Here is a 17,352-nt window from a genome sequence, read left to right as displayed (position 1 = left end):
GGAGCACGGGCAATAGGCACGCGGGCTTCAGTAGTTGTGACACGTGGGCTCAGCAGTTGTGGCTCGCAGGCTCTAGAGCGCAGGCTCAGTAGTTGTGGCGCACAGGCTTCGCTGTTCCACGGCATGTGGGATCTTACCGGACCAGGGATCGAACCCGTGTCCCCTGCATTGGCAGGCAGATTCTTAATCACTGCGCCACCAGGGAAGCCCCTGTCATTTGTTTTTTATTTCTAGAAGTTCTGCTGAGACTGAGCTCTTCTTTCACACCTTCCTCAACAATTTTGAGTCTCTTCACCATACCGTAATTTTAATCTCCTCTTTTATTTCTTTAAACATCTACAGTCTTTACAAGACTAATGATTACCGCTGATGTTTTAGTTATCTAACACTGTGTAACAAACCTCCCCAGAACTTTGTGCATTCAAACAACAACAATCACTTATTTTGCTCACAAATTTGCAATCTGCCCAGGGCTCAGAAAGGACAGCTTGTTTCTGTTCCATGTGGCATCACCTAGGGCTGCTTGACAGGAAGTTGGAGGATCCAGTTTCCAGAGGCTTCTCACAAGGCATCAACAGGTTAGCACTGGCTGGCAGCTGGCAGCTTAGGCCTCAGTTCATCTCCACATGGGTCTCTCCATGGACTGCATGGGCTTTTTCACAGCATGGTGATGGGTTCCAATAATGAGCATCCCAAGAGAGCAAGGAAGGTGTGCGGCATTTCTATGACTTAGCCTCAGAATTCACATAATATCACTTCCGTGTTGACTGACTTTTGGTCAAAGCAGTCAGAAAGCCCTGGCTAGGTTCAGTGGAATGAGACAGACTCTACTTTTTTTTTTTTTGCGGTACGCGGGCCTCTCACTGTTGTGGCCTCTCCCTTTGCGGAGCACAGGCTCCGGACGCGCAGGCTCAGCGGCCATGGCTCACGGGCCTAGCCGCTCCGCGGCATGTGGCATCTTCCCGGACGGGGGCACAAACCCGTGTCCCCTGCATCAGCAGGCAGACTCTCAACCACTGCGCCACCAGGGAAGCCCCAGACTCTACTTCTTGATAGCAGAATAGCAAGGTTCTAGAAGGGCACATGGGCTGGGAAATACTGTGGCAGCCATCGTTGGAAAATATAATCTGCTACACCTGACTCACTCATAGTTGCTTGTCTTCTTGTGCAAGCTCACATTTCTTGCAACTTTATCCATAAAAATTTTTGAGGTCTGTCCACAGAGATTTAAATTTGATTCTCCCAGACTCTGGGAATCACAACCAACTAGGACTACTAACAACAAAGTTAGCAGCTGAGAGATTTTCAGGCCTTACAGGTAGTGCAAAATCCTGGCTGCAAATCCACGTGAGGGCAAGCTTCTGTTTAGGCAGTTTCTTGGGAGACTTTTTCCCCTTCTCCATTCAGACCCAAGGCATTAATATGCAAGTCTCTGTATGCAGGGAATTTTTTCTCCTACTCATCCACTGAGAAGTCACCTTTCTGGGATCCCAGTTTTATATAGGGCAGTTTCTAATATGACCTCCCACTCTGCTTGGACACTATTTTCTTCTCTTGCCCCTCCTCCCTTTGGCTCTAAAGCCATAGGAAACCCTCAGCACAAACACCACCATCAGTACTTACTCTACATTGTGGAATCATGCTTTCTAGTCCTTTCAAGGCCTTCAGTTGTTTTTCTCACATGGGCTTCAGTATTTTACATATATTTTTCCTTTCCCCAGCTTCATTTTAAAATGTTCTGACCAGAAGGGAATTCTCTGCACATCTAATCTACAATATTACTGTCAAAGAAATTACTCACCATTCATTTTAAGCTATTTCACTTACTAAAAAAAGATAAATAATGTCAGGAATACATCTATGTTTTTAAAAGGCAGCCATGTAAAATATCATATTTACTTGGATGGAAATGCTTTGGAAAATGTCCTTAATTAATACACTTCCCACAAAGCAAATCAGAGGGAACTTAAACTTATTAGAAACAGTAACTTTTGCCCCAGATTCTTCACACCTCTTAAACTCTATTGGGCTCTATGCCCTTGTATGTATTTTTTTTTAATTTATTTATTTTATTTGTTTATTTTTGGCTGTGTTAGGTCTTCCTTGCTGCGTGGTCTTTCTCTAGTTGCAGTGAGCAGGGGCTACTCTTCCTTGAGGCGCGTGGGCTTCTCACTGCAGTGACTTCTCTTGTTGCGGAGCACAGGCTCCAGGAGCGCAGGCTTCAGTAGTTGTGGTAGTTGGGCTCAGTAGTTGTGGCTTGCGGGCTCTAGAGCACAGGCTCAATAGTTGTGGCGCATGGGCTTAGTTGCTCCGCAGCATGTGGGAATCTTCCCAGATCAGGGCTCGAACCCGTGTCCCCTGCATTGGCAGGCAGATTCTTAACCACTGAGCCACCAGGGAAGCCCCCTTGTACGTATTTTAAACATGGTTTAGAACTGCACCACAACCCAAGGTAAAGGAAACTGTACCGATTTAAAGGAAAAAACAACAAACTATTTCTAGAGCCAATGTCTTAAGGTTAAAATTTAAAAAATAAAAAGATGAGGTCAATGTCATATAGGAAGAGGTAAATTCAAGTTCTCTTTGGCAAAATGAAAATGAATTAACTGGATTTAATATTCATATGCATTTTTTGAAACATATTCTTAAGACTAAAGAAACAGCAGTTCATGAAAAAAAAGGAGCTATAAGCCACTGGAATAAAGCCTTTGCGCGTCAGATCTCCCCACCATGCTGAAAGCAATGGCTACAAATTACCATACTCCCCAAAAGATGACAGCCAAACTCTTCTATCCCAGAGGAAAAATGGCTATTGCAGCCATTAGTCAGCACTGCAGGAGGCTTAAGACTAAGTCACTGAACAGACCATTTATTGTTCTTCATCTTGTACAATATGACCTTTCCAGCTCAGCCTGCTAAACATCACAGTGGTCCATGAGGAGAAAATCCACATGGAAGCAAATTCCAAAATGCAATTTACCCTATAGGCAGCTTGCTTTTCCAGATTCTTCATCCCACTTTGCTCTACTCCCCTCTGGGTCATAACAGAACTTGGCAAATGTTAGAATTTGCTATGTATAAACTCTGGAGCCCAGATTAGAAAACTCAGCAAAGTATGCATTTGGTACTGGCAAAAATGGTCGCTTTGTGCACTGATTCAGATTTGCTAACTTAGGATATCTACGGTTTCAAAAATGTGTCTGCAACTGTTGAAATAAAAAAAATCGGAGAAAAGGCACGTGTCACACACATCCCAACATAGGCTTACGAGTCTTCTGAGATCATCCTCTCCGTACCAACAAAATACCAAGGCCATTACACAATCTGTGGTTTCTTCTCATAATTGAAGAAATTAATAGCTTTGGATGCAAAACTTAGATAGCTTTACTCTGAGATATTCTCCCAGCCTTGGAGCTCTGTGTATAGAATCCCAAAGTACCAGTTACCAGACTCCCAAGTAGAGGTCTACAAAAGGTTCTTTTCATTCACTAGCAATCTTTCTTCATAGAAAACTTCAAAAACGTCTTTTGGAAGAGTTTTCCACTTATAAAAAGAGTCTTCAACAGAGCCCTATTGTATAGTAGTTTGTGTTTACCAAGTTGATAAAATCCATCTATACTGTAATTTCATGTCATACTTTATTGATAGCTCTTTTCCTTATATTAAAATCAAAGAGTTAGCATCCTAACAAGGTAGAGAGTACACAGGATACATTTAGCACATGACGTATGACCAAGTTTAAAAGGGTTGAACCTGGAAAAGGTAATTGCTCAGTTTGAATTGTAAGTAATCTGACATACTGATTTGGGGAGCAAAGCTACATTCTATAGTTTTAGGCAATGTAAATCTAAAGCATAGCACAGCAATGAGTTTTTCCATCTGAGTAATAAGGGTATTCATATAAACTAATTACAGCCTAGAAATTAATTAACTGATCAAACCAGATGAGTTTACCCTTGGTAAATTAATAAGAGCTTGCTTGTCCATCTGGACATTAAAATGCTAGTCAGCAGAGGTTTTGTTATAACTTAATCTTTTCTGATTTGCTTTACATCAGAATTTTTTTGGCCTCCATTTGTTCACCTACAACTCTGTAAGTTCCTTTATACACATCCAATAAAAGCAAAACGAGTACTTAAGCTTGTACATATGTTTCTAAGGGGCTATCTTTTTAATAAATTTTGCATTTATTTAGAGCAATAATGTACATGCATAAAGATATTATTGTTTAAAAAACTTATACTTTGTAATGCAGTCCCTTAACACACCCAAAAAAATCAGTGCAGCTAATGCCTATTCAATGAATAGTATAACTACAAATAAAAAGGTCCTCATTTACTCCTGCACAGAAACTGAAGGACCTACTAGCATTAACCTCAATTCAGTATTTTAGACACACAGGCTTTACGGAGAAAATGAGTTTATAATTTCAGATACCTCTAACTGTCAAGTCACATAACCAGGTCTGCGTTTCTACAGGGCTGTGGTAGCTCACTTCAGTTAGTGAAGCAACCCATCAAGGGCATCAATCAGTCTGGTTGGGGGGAAAAAGCATCAATATATTTATTATATTTTGGATATATACATTTTTTTCAGTCCACTCTTCCACCTTTTTCTGAAGAACAATTTTTTTGTTACACTCTAAACTTCTGGCTTTTGATAACAAGTAGAGAACCCCAATGTCATTAACGGTGCAGAAAGAAGAGCCTGGGCTTGAGGCAAGAGAATGAAATTGGAATCCCAACCCTACCACTTAGCTTCACATCTGTAGAACAACTACTTTAATAAAGTTGCTATAAAGGTTAAAAGATATATCACCTAGAACTGGTGATATAGCTGGCATAGAACAGATAACTAATAAATATTGGCTGTTCTTATTGTTGTTATTAGTACCAACACTATTATTATTATTATTATTATTATTCCTGATGGGTCCCTACCCTGTTTCCTAGCAATTCCAAACTTGTCACTTTCTTCAAGCCCTCTAGTCAAGCTCAAATCCCTAACTTTCAACAAATGACCCACTCTTGTGCTTGACAGAGAAAACAGACATGAAGAATTTCCTCAATTTCATGTCTCTAGATATCTTCATGCACCCAAATTTGCCTTTTCTTTTTCATTCTAGAAGAAGCAGGTCTTTCCTCCAACCTCAGGCAAGTAATAAGTGCCCAGTAACTGTTAGTCACTATCATCCTCTTCCTCTTCCTCAACAAAAGGAACAGGAATTTCCAAACTCCACGTTACTGAAGACTGGCTGTTGCTCCAATTTCAGGCTTGGCAACTACCAGCACTCGTGTGATTATGGAGAATGGCTACTGGTTTTACAGTAATCCATTACTCTCTTCTTCATCCTCAAAATCCATTTAGCTGACATAAAGGAGGTCAAGTTCTCATAAAATAACTAATGGTTCAAACTCATAGAAACAGAAAGTGGAATGGTGGTTGCCAGGGGCTGGGGGAAAGGGGAAATGGGGTATTTTTTAATGGGCATAGAGTTTCGGTTTTGCAAGATGAAAAAAGTTTTGGAGTTTGGTTGCACAACAATGTGAATGTACTTAACACTACTTAACTGTATACTGAAAAACAGGTAAAATGACAAGTTTTATGTTAGTGTTAATTTTACCACAATTTAAATACATACATATTGGTACTAGCTCAAGGCCACCCCAATATGACCTCTGCCAACCTTTGCCCTGAATTCATTTTCTGGACCCCTATTCAAATTAGGGTGAAAGTTCATTTAGCCATTTCAGTTTGTTCAAGCAAATTCCCGACCAACATCTAGATAACTTATATAACCTATGTTTTTATAAAAGATAAAAAAGATGCCATGTTGTTGAGGGATACTTGGGGGTTAGGATTGAATTCTCAGAGATAACAAGTACAGCATCTGCTTCCCTCCACCCAGCAGAAATAAATATTAAAATAATTCTCCAAGAATACTACTCACACTCCCAGTGGAATCTTCTGACATTGGCACATAGGATACTTGGGACAGAGGTATGGAAGTGAATAAACATGTGGTAGAAAGCTCTCTTAACATAACCTGCTCCAGTGAAACTCACCAAATGAAACCCATGTTGTAGGAAAAAATTTGACTTGAGATGCAAATATTTATAAAAACTGTGACTTAAAGACCATCTATTTTTAGGAGAGAAAATATGCAGTAAATCTAACACAGCAACAAACTAAAATGCAGGGTGAAAAGATAATAGTAAACCATTTCAACCAGAATAAGAAACTGTACTTTTGAGAGTTGGTTTTGTTTTTTTTTTTTTTTGTGGTACGCAGGCCTCTCACTGTTGCGGCCTCTCCCATTGCAGAGCACAGGCTCCGGACGCGCAGGCTCAGCGGCCATGGCTCACGGGTCCAGCCACTCCGCGGCATGTGGGATCTTCCCGGACCGGGGCACAAACCCGTGTCCCCTGCATCGGCAGGCGGACTCTTAACCACTGCGCCACCAGGGAGGCCCAAGAGTTATTTTTAAAATGTTAAGTATTCACTCTTTACCTCAAGATGTTCAAGAATCATTATACAGAGAACTGAGTGTGTTAAACACATGCAAACACATATGAACAAAAGCTAGGTTTGGCTGTATTCACAGAACTTACCTGTAGTTGGGTGGTACAACTCCCACTCACCTCTTGAAGTATGTAAAGGACATTACCTCAACACAAAGGACATTACCTCAACACAGAACCATGTAATGTTAACACTAGAAATATCTTATTCTAACCCAAGCCCTTTGTTTCATAGATGATGAAACTGAAGCACTGAAGGGATAAGTAAAACCTATGTACAAAATAAATTATGAGATCCCAGCATATAAAAATTCAGTAACTTTCTAATATACCAACATTAATTTATAAGAAGATGCGATGATGATAATTTTTAAAAGAACACATTCACAATAGCCACAAACTATCTCAAGCCTTGGAAAAAGCATTACAAAAATGTGTGAGAATTTTATGGAGAAAGCTAGAAAACGTTAGTAAAGGACCTAAAAGAGGACACATGCCGTGTCCATAGACAGAAATGCCTAACGTTGAAAAGACCTCAATTCTCCCTCTTGCCCCTATATAAGCCACACTCTAGTCTCTCTTCCAAATAAAACTACAATAAACAAAAGAATATTCTTCTATGTTGTGGGCGATAATGGCAAAGGGACGCAGGGGTAAAAAATATAAGGATAAACCAGGAAAATAAGTCATCTTACCCAAGCAGTTTAAACTTTAAATGCAGGTTTCTAGCCTATAACGCCTAGCCAGCAGGACTCTTCCTTCTACATTCATTATTTCTGCGAGTTCAAATGTCCCTCAGATGATCTGTGTTTTCATGCAATTCTCTATATTTGCTTTAAAAATCAGTAAAGGCTTTTAAAATGTAAAGTGAACTTTGGAAACAATGTGGGCAGACCGGAAACTAATTTAACATTGTAACTTCATAGCCCACCTTACACTTCTTTAAAGTCTGTACAAACTTGCACTTCAGTATTCTGCCACTGTGCTTCCTGAAAACAACACCGATAGAAACTATTTTTCTAAGTCCCTACAGATCAAGAAGACAAGGTCAGCCTCCCACCCCACCCACAACGCCACACACACCTCCAGGACCAAAAAGATACAGCACCATAAAATCCTAATAAAAGTTCTGCATTAAAACTAAAGGCAACCCAAGTTATTTTCAGTGAGTAGTCTAAGATAAAGAAGGGGGGCTTCCCTGGTGGCGCAGTGGTTAAGAATCCTCCTGCCAATGCAGGGGACACGGGTTCGAGCCCTGGCCCGGGAAGATACCACATGCCGTGGAGCAACTAAGCTGGTGCACCACAACTACTGAGCCTGTGCTCTAGAGCCCGTGAGCCACAACAACTGAGCCCGCGTGCCACAACTACTGAAGCCTGCGCACCTAGAGCCCACGCTCCGCAACAACAGAAGCCACCACAATGAGAAGCCCACACACAGCAACGAAGAGTAGCCCCCGCTCGCCACAACCAGAGAAAAGCCCACGCGCAGCAACGAAGACCCAATGCAGCCAAAAATATAAATAAATAAAAGGGATTGAGTAAATTAAAATGAAAAATTAGACCTGACCCTGTGGAATTAACTTCCTATTACTGTGGATTTCCAAATTAAAATCCCATGTGTAGATTTTGACACGTGAAGTAGAACGAGGCGGGACAATTAACAACTAAATCTTTAACCTAAGCAAGATAGTTTCTGACAGTTTAACTCAAAAAGGTAACTAAAAATACACACAGGGCCTAAGTTAAACCTTACTGCAAACTGGGAAATAAGCAATTGAAACTTCTGTTCTAATAACTTCCGAGTCTCTTTAATATTTTATTACATCAGATCCAAAGCTGCCAAAGTTTAAATATCAGTCTGGAGACAGGGGCAAAAGATTCTTTTTCCCCTCTCCCCCAGAAAAAAATAAATTGGAAACCGTAGATATTCTGTGAGAAGGCAGTAAGACAGTCTGTGTTTTAACGGTGCAGTCATGTAAAGTCTATGGCCAGACATACCGACTATGCGAGCTGCTTGGCAAGCAGTACAACATGGGGTTTACTAATACCAATCACTGTAGGGCTCTTGACTAGCCAAGTACCAGCAAATGTGCACTAAGTCTACAATTCAGAGGTGAGAACTTTCCTGAATACAAAGCTACTATAGAGGCCAAGTGTCTAGACTTGAGGAGGAGGAAACCTGTCAACATCAGAGAGCTTCCCCAGATTAAAGAATGAACATTTTCCCCCTTTGAGAGAGAACGGGAGAAAATGTTATGAATGAGCCCCAACAGTCAGAACGCTAACCAAAGTTGGGTATATCCTGTATACATTAATGAATAAAGCAACAAGTCTAAACTTACGGGCCTGCAGAATACAGATTTGAATATCTTAGTATAACAGTACAGATTATTTTATTAAAATAAATATTTAAAAGTACATTTAAAAGACATTATTTCTCCAGTTTCTTCAAGAATATAGGACAGGGGCTTCCCTGGTGGCGCAGTGGTTGGGAACCCGTCTGCCAATGCAGGGGACACGGGTTCGAGCCCTGGTCCAGGAGGATCCCACATGCCGCGGAGCAACTGGGCCCGTGCGCCACAACTGCTGAGCCTGCACTCGAGAACCCACGTGCCACAACTGCTGAAGCCCTCACGCCATGGCTGCTGAGGCCCGCGTGCCTAGAGCCCGTGCTCTGCAACGGGAGAGGCCACCGTGGTGAGAAGCCCGTGCACAATGAAGAGTAGCCCCCGCTCACCGCAACCAGAGAAAGCCTGCACGCAGCAACGAAGACCCAACGCAGCCATAAATAAATAAATAAATTTTAAAAAGAATATAGGACAAAAGGCCAGTGAACTATATCCCTAGAGTTAAACAGGAATAACCTCTTTGACAGGCTCTCAATTCTTAAACCTTAGTTTTCCTTAAGGCTCGCTCTCTCTGCTTAGGCTGCTTCTCAGTCACTCCTCCCAGTCTCAGATATCTCCAATCAGACCATAATAGCTTCCATGTCTGTATCTCCAGGCTTCATGTTTCCAACCATCACCCCCTGGATATCACCCTCATCTTCTCCATTATACTGGAAAGTCAGCCCATCCATAATTAAACTGATCACATTTTCTCTTCCACTGCCAAATCTTCTCTTCTACTCTGAATTCCCTTGTCACCTAAAAGAATTGTTTGGATAAAGCAATAATTAATCTACTTCCTAATTAATCTACTTACCAAAGGTCTCCTGCTTCACTTCCCCAAACCATTAATCCCTCACATTCCAAAAATGTTCTTCTATCATGAAAGCAGTATCACAAAATAATAATCGCTACATAGGTAAGTTTTCTGTGTGAAGTACTGGGCTTTATGTATATTACCTCATTCAATCTAATCCTCAAAACAGTGCTCTGAGGTAGGCATTACTGTGCTTGTTTTACCAATGAATTAAACCGAGACAGGCTTATCCAAAGTCAGAGAAACAGCTAATAAGTGGGAGACTAGGAGTTCAATATCAGATACTAACTCAATCACTATATAAAACTACCTCAGTACAGATTTTTTTTTAATTGAAGGAAGGGGGAAACCAGGCATAATTTGATCATCCTAATAATTAAGTTACTAATTCATCATTTATCATACAGTTTCTGTCATGAAGTACACATTATTTTATATTATTAGAGATACTCTCAAAACACGAATCTGATCTAAAAGACTGAACCAAAAATATATTTTGGTGATTGCCTATTGCTTAAACAATGAAGTCAAATTGTATTTCACAATCTGCCTCCAACCTACCTTTCAATTATATCTTCCAATACTCCAGCTACTGCCCCTTTCCCCACTCCCCACACTTTTTGGCACTAACTAACGTACACAACTAGTAATTCTCATTCACTCTCCTAAGGCCAGGTCTGTGGGCAATGTTTTTAATGTAGCCTACCCTGACTTCTTCAAGCAAAATTAATTCCTCCCTCTTCTTGCTTCTACAGCAGATTTTTCATTCCTTTTTTTTAAAACACAGCTTTATTATTTTTTAATAGATTCACTTTTATTTGAATACATTGTTTTGTGTGCATTTTTTTTTTTTTTTGGTTGCACTGGGTCTTCATTGCTTTTCACGGGCTTTCTCTAGTTGTGGCGAGCGGGGGCTACTATTTGCTGTGGTGCACGGGCTTCTCACTGCAGGGCTTCTCTTGTTGCAGAGCATGGGCTCTAGGAGCACGGGCTTCAGTAGTTGCAGCATGCCGGCTCAGGAGTTGCGCCACGTGGGCCCTAGAGTGTGTGGGCTCTAGGGCGCACAGACTTCAGTAGTTGTGGCATGCAGGTTCAGCAGTTGTGGCTTGTGGGCTCTAGAGCGCAGGCTCAGTAGCTGTGGCGCACGGGCTTAGTTGTTCTGCAGCATGTGGGATCTTCCGGACCAGGGATTGAACCCGTGTCCCCTGCAGTGGCAGGCAGATTCTTAACCACTGCGCCACCAGGGAAGTCCCCAGGTTTTTCATTCTTAACTTATACCACACACATCTATGTACATATACATATACATTCATACACATATATCATCAAGTTATTACACACACCGAGAAAGGGAGTCATCTTATCTTTTCATATATTTAGACACACATACAGAAACCTCATATATTTTGCACCTATAGGGAAAGGCACTTGTGTAGTAATTCTTACTATTTCTGTTCCTATCTCTTCCTTTCTTATCTACTTCTTACCTACATACACTCCATATGCTCTCCAGCATATTTTTAAATTACATTGAGGCCAAAGGAAAATATTTCCAAAGGTAAAAGTAAATGACATGGCAACTAGCACTACAGTCAGGATCAAACATGTAGCACCTAATATATATTAACTGTACAAATTGTTTTGTTTGTATTTAAAGAAGTAGGGCTTTTCACTGTGCTTTAGGTAGCAGAAATGGCCACCACTGTCCAGGATAGGGAGGTAACAGCATGAGGAGTTGGGATTCAAAACGTTATCACTAAAGGACCAAATACGAACAACAGATTTTTAGATCTTTACTTCCTTTCCCCTCCCCGCAGTAATAGAAATGCTTTTTCATAGACACAATTAAAAAAAAAAAATTAGAGTAACCCTATAGTAACCACACTATTTCCAGATTATTTTGCCCTCTACAATACCTTGCATTATTAACATATTTTAATTATAAAATGTCTGGATTAACTGGAAAACATTTTTTTTATTACTGTTTAACAACAACAAAAAGACACTATAGGCAACAGAATATACGTAACCTTTTATGGCAGACATAAAAAGACACCCAAAAAGACAAGGTTACTTAGCTTCTGTAAGTGATTTCTTTTCTCCCTCTATCCTTCTAATATATTCTGAGAAACATACAGGAATGGAAATTTAAGAAGACATGCATATTCTTCCAGTGCAGACCTAAAGCAACAAGGGAAAAAAACCCTCAAGTAATGGAGGGGAATGGGGAGAGGAACAGGGGCTGTAAGATGTCAGCAGGGTGATAGGGGAGGCCAGGTTGCCAAAGAAACCAAACAGTAAAGAGTAAGAGGAAAAAAATCGTTAGTTGGAAAACCTCTGAATGCTTTTACAGGAGCTCAATCCCTTGTCCTAAAAAGATGTGCTGCAAAGAGACCAATTGTCACGAATGACAAAGGGGACCTGGAGCAAGAACACCAACTGCCAAGCAACGCCCTCTTCTAAATTACACAGTACATGTCCATCAATTAGAACGACCGCAAATGAATTCGGAATCCATGATGAATCTTCTGACTGCAGAAACCCAAACTTTGTGTGTGTCTGTGTTATTTTTTTAAAAAGAGCTTCTGTCAGCTTACATTTAAGTAAGTATAATGGTATATTTAAACAGACATAAATACAAAAACTATTACTGTTTATATAAGCTGACCCAGGTAAAGAAACTCAGCGAGCCAGAAACACTTGTGAAATTTGCTAGCCTCCCTTCTTCCTTAAAGTCCAGTCTAAAGTTGTTTTGATTTACCACAGTTTAGAAAGAAAAAAGTGAAATTACGAAGTATTATTTATAAGCAGCCAGTAATTACTGGTTTTGAAAAGAGTTTGAAATGAGCAAACCTACTTGAAATCCCCAAGGCAAACCTTTGTTCTAAGGCCACTAAATCGTTTTGTAGTTAAGGAGATAGGGAATTAATAAGGGGAAAAAATTACACAGAAGAAAAGAATGTTAATTTTATTTTCTCTGGAAAACATAATATTTTAGAGCATGGTGGTTAAGACCATGGTTTCTGAAGCTCTACTCCTTATTAGTTTTGGGACCTTAAGAAAGTTTCTTGCCCTTGCTGTGCTTCAGTTTCCTCACTGGTTAAGGTAAAGAGAGTAATAATATCTAACTCACAGGGTAGCTGTCAGGTTTAAATGAAATAATGATTAAAGCACTTAGGGCAAACAGTGCTCGGTAAGCATTCAATAAATGATCACAAAATCCCTTTGAGATTATCTAATTAATTTCCTCATCTTGACCATGGTTATATATACTGCAAACTATCCCCTACAGTATCACTGTCAGACTAAAGTTCCTAAAATCATCCTTTCACAGTGCATGAGGAGCCATGTTTACTCACAAACTCAAAACTATGGGTCTGGCTTTCAATATCCTCTGAAACCTGTCCCCACACAATCTCTCCAGTTACTGCCCCCAAACAATCAGTTTTCGTCCTACTACTCTTCACTCAACTTCACACAAAACATACTTTTTCATTTCTGCCTTTGCAGCAACTACAGTCGTCTTAAAAGGTCCACTTGCCAGGTACCTCTTACCCCTACTTTCTACCTGCGCAAATATTAACTACCCTTCCAGGACACAGTTCAGGTTCTTTGAGAAGACTCCAGTACTTTGATCTCCTAGTGATCATTCCTAATCCTCTCAACAACCTAGCTCCTGAGGATAAACTGTGACTGTTCTCTACTTGTACCTGGTTCATTCTAACTATACAAGACAACAATCTCCTTGAGGGCAGGGACTATATTTTCCCTTAAACATCATCCAGAGGTCCAGCAAAGCTATGCACCTTGATAATAAGGCTTTTCACTCACTTGTTTTCACAGTTGAAAACAAGGGAAAAAATTTTATTCAATAAACACAATAAACAGTAAGCCTCCTAAATCCATATTATAGCTTAACTCTAAGAAATTAGAAAATATTCTCATAAATATAGCTGTAATTTTACGACCAGAAAAATATCAGTTACATATAAACTTGCCCAAACCCAGTGGCATGAGAAAGAGGCAGATTCAACAGGATGAAAATATGGTATTTGTCTCTCTTTATTTTTTTTTTTAGTATTTATTTATTTATTTGGCTGCGCCAGCTCTTAGTTGCAGTATGTGGGATCTAGTTCCCTGCCCAGAGATCAAAGCTGGGCCCCCTGCTTTGGGAGTGTGGAGTCTTAACCACTGGACCACCAGGGAAGTCCCGGTACTTCTCTATTTTTGATGTAAAAAGAATAAGCAGCAGCGTTTCACTATTCTTAAGTTGCTAATGGAAGCATGCAGGCTTAAAAAAATCGGCATGTTCCCTGATCAGTATCACATTCATCCACAGCAATATCATGGATGACCTTTTCACTTTAATCCATTATCAGAACAAAATCACAGATCTACCCTAATGCAAGCAATTTTACATCTCTCTGAAGTTCAACAACTTGAGGGAACAAGATTCAGAGGAACCACTGGCCATTATTACTGGATTACCTCTCTTGAAATTTCCTCAGTGCCAGTCTTCATTTTGCCATGCACTTGACTCCCTGGCATCTAGTCTGGAAGTAGGCTTAAATACATACACACAAGGAGGTGTGCTGAGCAAAACACTGGTTATATACTCAGCCAGTTCATCTGGATCAAACAGGGCAGGCAGTCTGATAGATAGGCAAACCAGATGTGGGCTGAGGAGACCCGAAACAGCAGACTTTCTCATATGTACATCAATCATTCATTCAACAAACACGCAAGGCACTAAGTGCATATCTACTTCTATGTACTATATACTATATGCAAGGCACTTTGCTCAGTATTGTGGGGTTAAGAGTACTTAAATCACTGACTCATTCTATACTGGCTCACATTTTATTTATTTGTTTACTTTTAATAAATTTATTTATTTTATTTACTTTTGGCTGCATTGGGTCTTCATTGATGTGCATGGGCTTTCTCTGGCTGTGGTGAGCAGGGGCTACTCTTGGTTGCGAAGCGCAGGCTTCTCATTGCGGTGGCTTCTCTTATTGCGGAGCACAGGCTCTAGGCATCGAGGCTTCAGTAGTTGTGGCTCGTGGGCTCTAGAGCACAGGCTCAGTAGTTGTGGCGCACAGGCTTAGTTGCTCCGCGGCATGTGGTATCTTCCCGGCCCAGGGTTTGAACCCACGTCCCCTGCATTGGCAGGCGGATTCTTAACCACTGCGCCACCAGGGAAGCCCATGACTCACATTTTTAATAAAAGGCATATGACATATACTACCAAAAAGGCAAATATGTCATTTATTTATATTTCACTTTGATTCAGAAAATGTTTAAGATAGCTCATAAAAAGTCACACTGGATAAAATATAAAATGATGAAGGGAAAAAAGGAGAGAAAATGAGATTAGAAAGACAAGATAAAGAAAAAGTAAGAGGTTTATTTACTAAAATGAGAACATTAAGATCTTTAACATTTTTCCAGAATCGGACAAATGTACAACATAAAGAAAACAGACAGAATACTATGAATTTGAAGGAGTAACAGATCTCATCCAACCAGGGTGGTTAGGGAAGACTGGAACCCAAAAGAGCACACAGTGCCACTGTTGACTAAGAATGTGAATTCCTTTTTTTTTTTTTTTTCCGTTGCGGAGCACAGGCTCCGGACGCGCAGGCTCAGCGGCCATGGTTCACAGGCCCAGCTGCTCCGCGGCATGTGGGATCTTCCCAGACCGGGGCACAAACCTGTGTCCCCTGCATCGGCAGGCGGACTCTCAACCACTGCGCCACCAGGGAAGCCCGAATTCCTTTTTTTAAATAACAAAGCAAAACTGTATTCTGTTGCTCTAAAAACATGTGTATATGAGATGCTTTTCTAGACAACTCCCAAACAGAATTGATCATCTCCTTATCAGTGCCCTTTAGTACTTTATGTAACTTTATTCCTTCCTCCCAGGTTTTTCACTATCTTTGTAACATCAATGCCCAGACCAATGTATTATACGAAGTGCATAGTAGGTGCTTAATGAATGTCTGTCAAATCAATTTAACAAGCCAATTATTTCCATGGTTCCACTAACCTCTGCGGTCAATCCAAAGTTTTTTTGCCCCTTCTACAGTTTTAGACATGCCCAGGAGACACAGAATAGATTGGGACAGTGGTACCTCATTAATGTTCAGTAGTAGTATCCTAGGAGGGTACTATATATAATAATCCAAAGATGAGCCCAGGGGCTCAAGGGAAGGAAAGTAAGGAAAAGACTGACAACTGTTGTTTGAAACATATCTGGAATTCTTCTTTCTTTTACCTAGGATGAATTTTGGACGTAAAGAGAAACAAATGTTTAAAATCTCAGTTTCACCGTAATGAGAGTCAGGGACTTTCACAATGATCTCATAGATAAAGAAACAAAATGGCAAGACAAAGGTATGACTTTCATCATTTCCTCAACAAACTGGAGCCTCAGAAAAGCCCCAGCCTGGCACACAGAGGTCTCATCTAATCTAGGGTTTTGCTCTTGCACAACTCCAAGATCACTGAAATTTTTCAGAAATAGTCATAGAATCATAAATCTGTATGTGTGCAGTTACATGAACTTTTTACTTCATAAATACAGTAAAAAGATAATTATTAGCCATATAAAAATAGAAATTTAGCCATAATCCCAAAGTAATCCAAAAAGCTGCTTTTAATGAAACTAAAAGTGGACAGTTAGGGAACTAATTTTATTAACTGATCCATTTTGAATAAATCAAAGAGAATATTGACAACTATAAAGATACTACCTTCAAGAACAAAGGGATATGAAATCAAGGAACATTTCAAATCATATTCCAGATTTACACAACTAATCATAATTCTTAGCTTTTACTTCAAAAGATTTATGAAAAAAATGTATTTGCACAAACATAAGGGAACCAAACTTGCCTAGAGTTTGACCATAGAGTTAAAATATGTTAGAACAGTCCTGGAATCATAGGTTCAAATACAAAGTTTAAAGCATTTTGATGTTTTTTTATTGGTAGATACAGCTGACTTTTATATCCATCACTTCTTTACATGAAGTTGCCATAACAGGCCAAGTGTTTGATAATTAAGCCATAGATAGATGTTTGTGTTCCAATTACACTTCCAAACCGTAAATGTCCTGCAACTTTTCTGAAACTGCAACTTCAATTCCTCTAAAATTCTTAAAAATCTGTGATTCTTCTAAGCTCCGGGTAGATCGGCAATGGCAAATTAATTACAATCCTAATTGCTATCTAGTCAATCCAGATGAACACTTGTTTTTATATCAATTTGAAGTTCAACATATTTGTAGGTCTTAGCAGATCGGTAAGAGTATAATCTTGTGAGACACAGGAGGCAGCTGGATCTCTAAGAAGGCCTTTAATTGAAAAATATTCTTGATCTGAGGAAGCAATTCAGGAAAATGCTTCAATTTTCCACGATCTAGCGATCTGGCTTTAAATACAAATCATCTTTCCATATGTTGCTTTAATTTAGTATCTTCCCAAAAGAATCCCATAAACTGGTCATGGCTAAAGGTACAAAAATGAGGTGACTTAACAATCATTTTCATCATCATCACATCACATGCCATTAGCCTATTTGCTAATAACTTCACAACATAAACTCTTCTGACAATTCATTGA

At 39.9% G+C, this 17,352-nt stretch overlaps 1 protein-coding gene across 4 annotated transcripts in view; it reads right to left on the bottom strand.

The window, feature by feature from the left end:
* The window catches only part of SIK3 (SIK family kinase 3), a 247,548-nt gene that overhangs the window by 125,954 nt on the left and 104,242 nt on the right, over nucleotides 1-17,352 (bottom strand). The window lies entirely within an intron of this gene.

Source organism: Aethalodelphis obliquidens, unplaced genomic scaffold (genome assembly GCF_003676395.1).
Source record: "Aethalodelphis obliquidens isolate GAN/ISIS:26980383/991018 unplaced genomic scaffold, ASM367639v1 scaffold46, whole genome shotgun sequence".
NCBI lineage: Eukaryota > Metazoa > Chordata > Mammalia > Artiodactyla > Delphinidae > Aethalodelphis > Aethalodelphis obliquidens.
This window is presented reverse-complemented; position numbering and strand designations above follow the sequence as displayed.